This window comes from Sinocyclocheilus anshuiensis, unplaced genomic scaffold, assembly GCF_001515605.1.
Source record: "Sinocyclocheilus anshuiensis isolate Anshui unplaced genomic scaffold, SAMN03320099.WGS_v1.1 scaffold1024, whole genome shotgun sequence".
Lineage (NCBI taxonomy): Eukaryota > Metazoa > Chordata > Actinopteri > Cypriniformes > Cyprinidae > Sinocyclocheilus > Sinocyclocheilus anshuiensis.
Genome location: NW_015552843.1, coordinates 619,544 through 625,252, shown reverse-complemented (window position 1 = coordinate 625,252; position 5,709 = coordinate 619,544). Strand labels below are relative to the sequence as shown.

Sequence of the window (5,709 nt, the reverse complement as noted above, 5' to 3'; positions counted from 1 at the left end):
ATAATATTAAAAAAAAAAAAAAAAAGATTTTGAATCTCAGACTTTTTACTGAGGCCTAGACCTTGGCACCCCATTTAAAAAAAAAAGTGTTATAATTCATTATATTCTTAAATGTTATTTTTATTATCATTAATAGTAGAATTGACATTATTAATATTAATAATAACATTAGGGTTGTTTAAATTATTATGTCATTTATATAAATTATATGTAATAATAATTTAATAATGTATCATGTATCATATGTTTCAATGTATTTTATTTAAAAGTATTACATCGGAATCTTTTAAATGATTCTACTGTTATCTTTAAACAATAAAACATATTAGCAGTCATTCAAATTGTTGTATTTTCTTCGTTGTATTTTAGTTTTGTCTGCACTGTGATGATGTGCACTTGTCTGTGGTTGTGAAAGGAAATGACGGTGCTTTCTGTGAGAACAAGGTTTCTTTTGAAAGATCATAATTGAGTTCATTTGTGACATTTGTACTCAAGGCTGATAGTGCCATAGTGGGTCTGAGAGACTGAGGGACTGTTGTCCCTATCGCTAAAGGTGATTGTAAATCTCTCACTCTCTCTCTCTCTTTCTCTCAGTGTCTCTCTCTCACCCTGTGAAGTGTGAAATACATCTCTGTGAGAGAGATAAAGCTCTTGTATTAACGCTCTTTGCTGAACTGGAGAGTATTTACCATACAGCCTATATATCACTGGCCAGATACATCAAACCTCAGAGGGAGGTGGGAGTGAGAGAAAGGGGGGCTGAATAATTCCTTCTCTCCCTCGCTCTTTTTCTATCATGATTAATTACGGTGAGCTGAGCCTGACCAGCTCATTTATTGATTGGCTTTAATGCCTGATCCCAAGGGATCATAGCTAAACCGAGAGGAGGATCAGTTCTCCATCTTTTTTCTCTCTCACTCTCATTTTATCAGTCATCTTTATTTTATTTCACTCCGTCTGTTTAGTTTGTGTATATGTTTGTACATGTGTACATGTTGTGAGATAAAAGCTTGATGTATTTCTTCTCTGTGTGATTATAGCTACTGATTTTAGATTCTGGATAGTGTTTCTGGCAGCACAGTGTTCAAATAAGAAATCACTCACTCTATATATAATGTATTTAATATTTATAAATACATTTTTTATTTAAAATTGATATATTTGATCTTTTTTATATATTTAAATGTTTAAATGGTCATTTTCTGTCTTCTATAAGTTAGAGGGATCGTTCAACCTAAATTTAAAATCTTACATCGTTCCAAACCCGTAAGACCTTTGTTCATTTTCGGAACATAAATTAAGATATTTTTGATGAAATCCAAAAGCTTTCTGACCCTGCATAGACAGTAACGCAACTGACACATTCAAGGCCCAGAAACATAGTAAGGTAGTAAGCTACAAGAATACTTTTTGTGTGCGCAAAAAAAAAAAAAAACTTTTGAAGAAATTGTTGAAGAAAGTCGTTATTTTTGTTTTCTTTGGGCCTTGAATGTGTCAGTTGTGTTGATGGAGGGTCAGAGAGCTCTCGGATTTCATCAAAAACATCTTAATTTGTGTTCCAAAGATGAACGAAGGTCTTACAGGTTTGGAACGACATGAGGGCGAGTAGTTAATGACAGAATTTTTGGGTAAGTTGGGAATAGTGGAAAAAAGTAAAAAAAAAGAATGCCTAAATCTTGGTTTCTGCCAAGAAATCATGACTTTAACTTATCCATCTAACCAAGTAAGTCATATTCAAAGAGCGACAGCCTGTTCTGATGACTTGAAACATCAGATGATGCTATTCGGGGACAAATTGAGAGCGAAATGTCTCTTTCTCTATTTCTTTCTCTCTCTATTTCGCTAGATGACATCCACAGCTGTGCCCAGAGCAGCGTTTATGCAGTGTGTGCGTTGGTGTGCTTGGGGTATGTTTTCGGATCCTGAAGGCCCCAGAGAGAATGTGTGCCTCCAATTGCAGGGCGGTGCTCTCCCCAACCCTTGGGGTGTCATGGTCTACTCTGCAAGCACACAGCAGGTAATGATTGAACACATATAAACACACACTGGAATAATAGTAAAAATCACACGATGTGCCACTCCCATGCAGGCTTTTTAGAGTCCTTATGCAATGCCTCTAATCAGAAGGTTGCAATTAAATTAATGGTGGCAGACGAATTATGTAATTATATGTTAAGAGCATAGTGCTAAAAGAAATCTGACTCTATTGTGGCATTAATGGCACTGATTAAGAAGGAAGACAAAATAAGGGCAGTTGGATTATATCACTCATGTGTGGAAACTCATGTAAGTCTTACAATAGGTCAGCAATCTAAGACTTTTCTATTCTTTTTTTTTTTTCACAAAACATTTTTTTAGTTGTTTATTTTGCATATTTATTGTAGAATAAACATTTGTTTTAGTATATAAAGTTTGGGGTCAGTCAGCTGATTGTTAATATTATTAACAAGTATTATTACAATTTAAAATAACTGTTTACTATTTTAATATATTTTAAAAGGTAAATAATTCCTTTACTGGCAAAGCTGTATTTTTAGTAGTCAAGAAACATTTTTAATTATTATTAATAGTGTTGGAAACAGTTACGCTGCTTAATATTTTTGTGGAATCTGTGATACTTTTTTCAGAATTCTTTGATAGATATAAATTTCAAAAACTGTATTTATTTAAAATAGAAATGTTTTGTGATATTATGAATATGAGTGTTTCTTTTGATCTATTCAATGTATCATTGCTGAATAAAATGACTCCAAACATTTGTAGAGTAGTGCATATATGTGTTTGTTAGTTTATTGTAGATATTTTGAAGTCATTGGCATCTGCATGCCAAACTTCCTTTTGCAGTAATTCTTCAGCGTCACGCAGATTGTTTTGTGTCGGTTATGAGCTGAATGGGAAGCCAAACACTGTAAAGGTGTGACAAATTGTGCACTGTGGAAAATGCTGTGTGATTGAGCAGAAAGGTACAATTTGGTTGGCTTTTCTTGATGCATTTTACCCTCAGAATAAAGCTGTTAATAGAGGAACAACATTGTGAAAAATAAGAAAAAAAATCCAATAGATGTAGCTATTATGAAAAAGAATACCATGTTGCAATCATTGAATCAGACGTCTGAAAGGGATAGTTCACCCAAAAATCAATATTTTGTCATCATTTACTTACCCTCATGTCATTTCAAACCATTTTTTATGTTGAACACAAAAGAAGATATTTTGAACAATGCTGGTTCTTTTGTGTTCAACATAAGAAAGAAACGTATACAGGCTTGGAACGATATAAGGGTGAGTAAATAATGACAAAATGTGCATTGTTTTTGCTTGGTTTTTATTCTCGATCTTAGATGGGGATTTTAAAACTAGTTATTGTACATTGCCTAGTAATTATACTAATTTGAAAAAGGCACTTTATGTCAAAAACGTTGCAGACAACTGAGACCCTACTAAACCCCAACAACTAGATTTTAATGTGCGGCTCATTTTGGCACTCGTGTCATTGGTCTAATCAGTCCTGAATGACATTATTACATGATGTTCTTCATTAGCTGACAATAACCCAGGCATCCTCTTTTTATAAGGCCTCTCCTTGTTCTTGAACATTTCCTAGTCAAAGGCCAGTTTAACAGCAACAGCTCAACAAAGTGTCCAAGTTGTCCTCTAACTGCTAGAACCATCATTACTCTTTCATTAGCCTGTTATCCGTCTCCTCTATTGTACTGATGTCATATTAAAGTCGATTAACATGATTAGGAAATTGTGGACTGCAGTTCCTGTGGCTCTTTCACCATGGCAACTTTCCCAGGCCGTAGTTACACTAAATGCCTCATCAGTGGTGATGAATAAGTTTAGATTGAATGTGTGAGGATTGCACACTCTGGAGGTCACAGCACCTGCTTGTTTGGGTTTGTGTGGACGTTGAGCTGAAAGGTTTCGTTTATGTCATATAGTAGCATAGGGGTTATTTGAAGGTCAAGTGTGTGATTTCTGTTTATCTGCTATTGGTCAGATAAACATACAGTCCTGTCCCCACTCCATTGGTTGAGCCAGTTTTGCTATGACAGTGAGCAATGTTGTGAAACCTTTTGGGAAAATCAGTCTTCAGATGACTTATTTAGAATTGGTACGGAAGAAAGTATTTAAATATCGAAAAATGACACACTTTGACTTTAATTAGGGATGAAAAAGAAATTGAAATGTTGAAAGTAGACAAAACTAGGTTGAGCATTTGAAAGAAATAACACAAAGTACTCAACATCTGGTTAACATTCATGAATACACTCCCTTGAAAGAAAGTTTTGCAATGTTCTCACAGACAAATTCGGGAAAATGTGTCATCAAGTTCAAGTTTTCATCTAGTGTGGAAGGAGCTTCTTGCAGCACGGCACTGAATGTGAGCCACCGGGAAACATCGCCACCTAAGAAGTTACTTTCAGCATCCCAAGGTGAGTCAGGGTTTATTTTGTTTCTCTGCTTGGATGTGAGACCTTTCATTTGCGCCTTGTGCGGATTTACAAGGCTGTGATGCTCCATCCAGAGACTTAATCAAAGAGTCGACACAGAAATTAAACACCACTCTCAGTAGAAGGTCTGTCTTCAGTGCTGCTACATTTCCAGCCAATTGTCTTGCATTAGTCATCTAAATACAGGCTTTTTAAAGTGTTTTACAAGAATATGCTTAATCTTTTTACTGACTATTGTATAGGAAACTCAGAAGCAAAGACCAGGAGACTCTGCTGTATCTTCAGCAGGATTCTTTACTGAGTCATCAGAGTCTGACTAGGGATCTGTACATTGCACTTAGAGACAAAGCACCTGGGAGACAAACTTTGCTTAACAGAATCATTAATCTGATGTCATCATCTTTACCTTAAATGCAAAATACAATGTACTTTCCTTTAGTTTATTCATTTGATGTTATGTGAGGACAGATCTTAAACAGATTCTTACATTTGTAATTCCAGTGTGTGCAGTGTAAATAGGCATCTAAAGTTCTGGGTTACTCAGTTTTGTTGTTGTCAAACAGTCCTTTGGAATACCATACATGTGCATCTCATGATGTACAGAACAGTTTGTTTGCTGTCTTTATTAAGATAGGAGGTTAACAATAGGAAGATCTCCCAAAAGTTTGTTAGATTCTTCGACAGCTAGAAAGTATTACTTCCATTCAACAAGGATGCATTAAATTGATCAAAAGTGACTAGCGCAAACGTTAGTAAATCGTGTTGCGTGATTCATTTAAAACTCTCCTCCCATAAATTTTGCGTCTGAAAGGGAAACTCCTACAAATGCATATTCAATAAGGTCAGACGCAAAAATAACTGTCCATGCCTTTTTAGCGCTAATTCTTCACTGCACATCTTTAGTAAATCCTGACAGTACTATTTTAATACCAAAAGATGGTTTGCGCTGGCCCAAACTGTTAGCATTAATAGACTAAATATATAAAATTTCTATTTATTAATAGAAAAATATAACATAAAATGCTTAGGAATTACAACCATTTTTATACACAGTCCCCCATTTTCAGGGGCTCAAATGTAATTGGACAAATAAATATAATCATAAATAAAATGTTCATTTTTTATATTTTGTTGAGAATCCTTTGCAGGCAATGACTGCCTTAAGTCTAGAAATTATGGACATCACCAGAGATTGGGTTTCCTAATTTGTGATGCTTTGCCAGGCCTTTACTGCAGCTGACTTCAGTTGTTG

The 5,709-nt window shown here is 35.0% G+C and overlaps 1 pseudogene; it reads left to right on the top strand.

Annotated features, from left to right (window-relative positions):
• Positions 1-5,709, top strand: part of LOC107667987 (nephrocystin-4-like) — a 173,342-nt pseudogene that overhangs the window by 107,241 nt on the left and 60,392 nt on the right.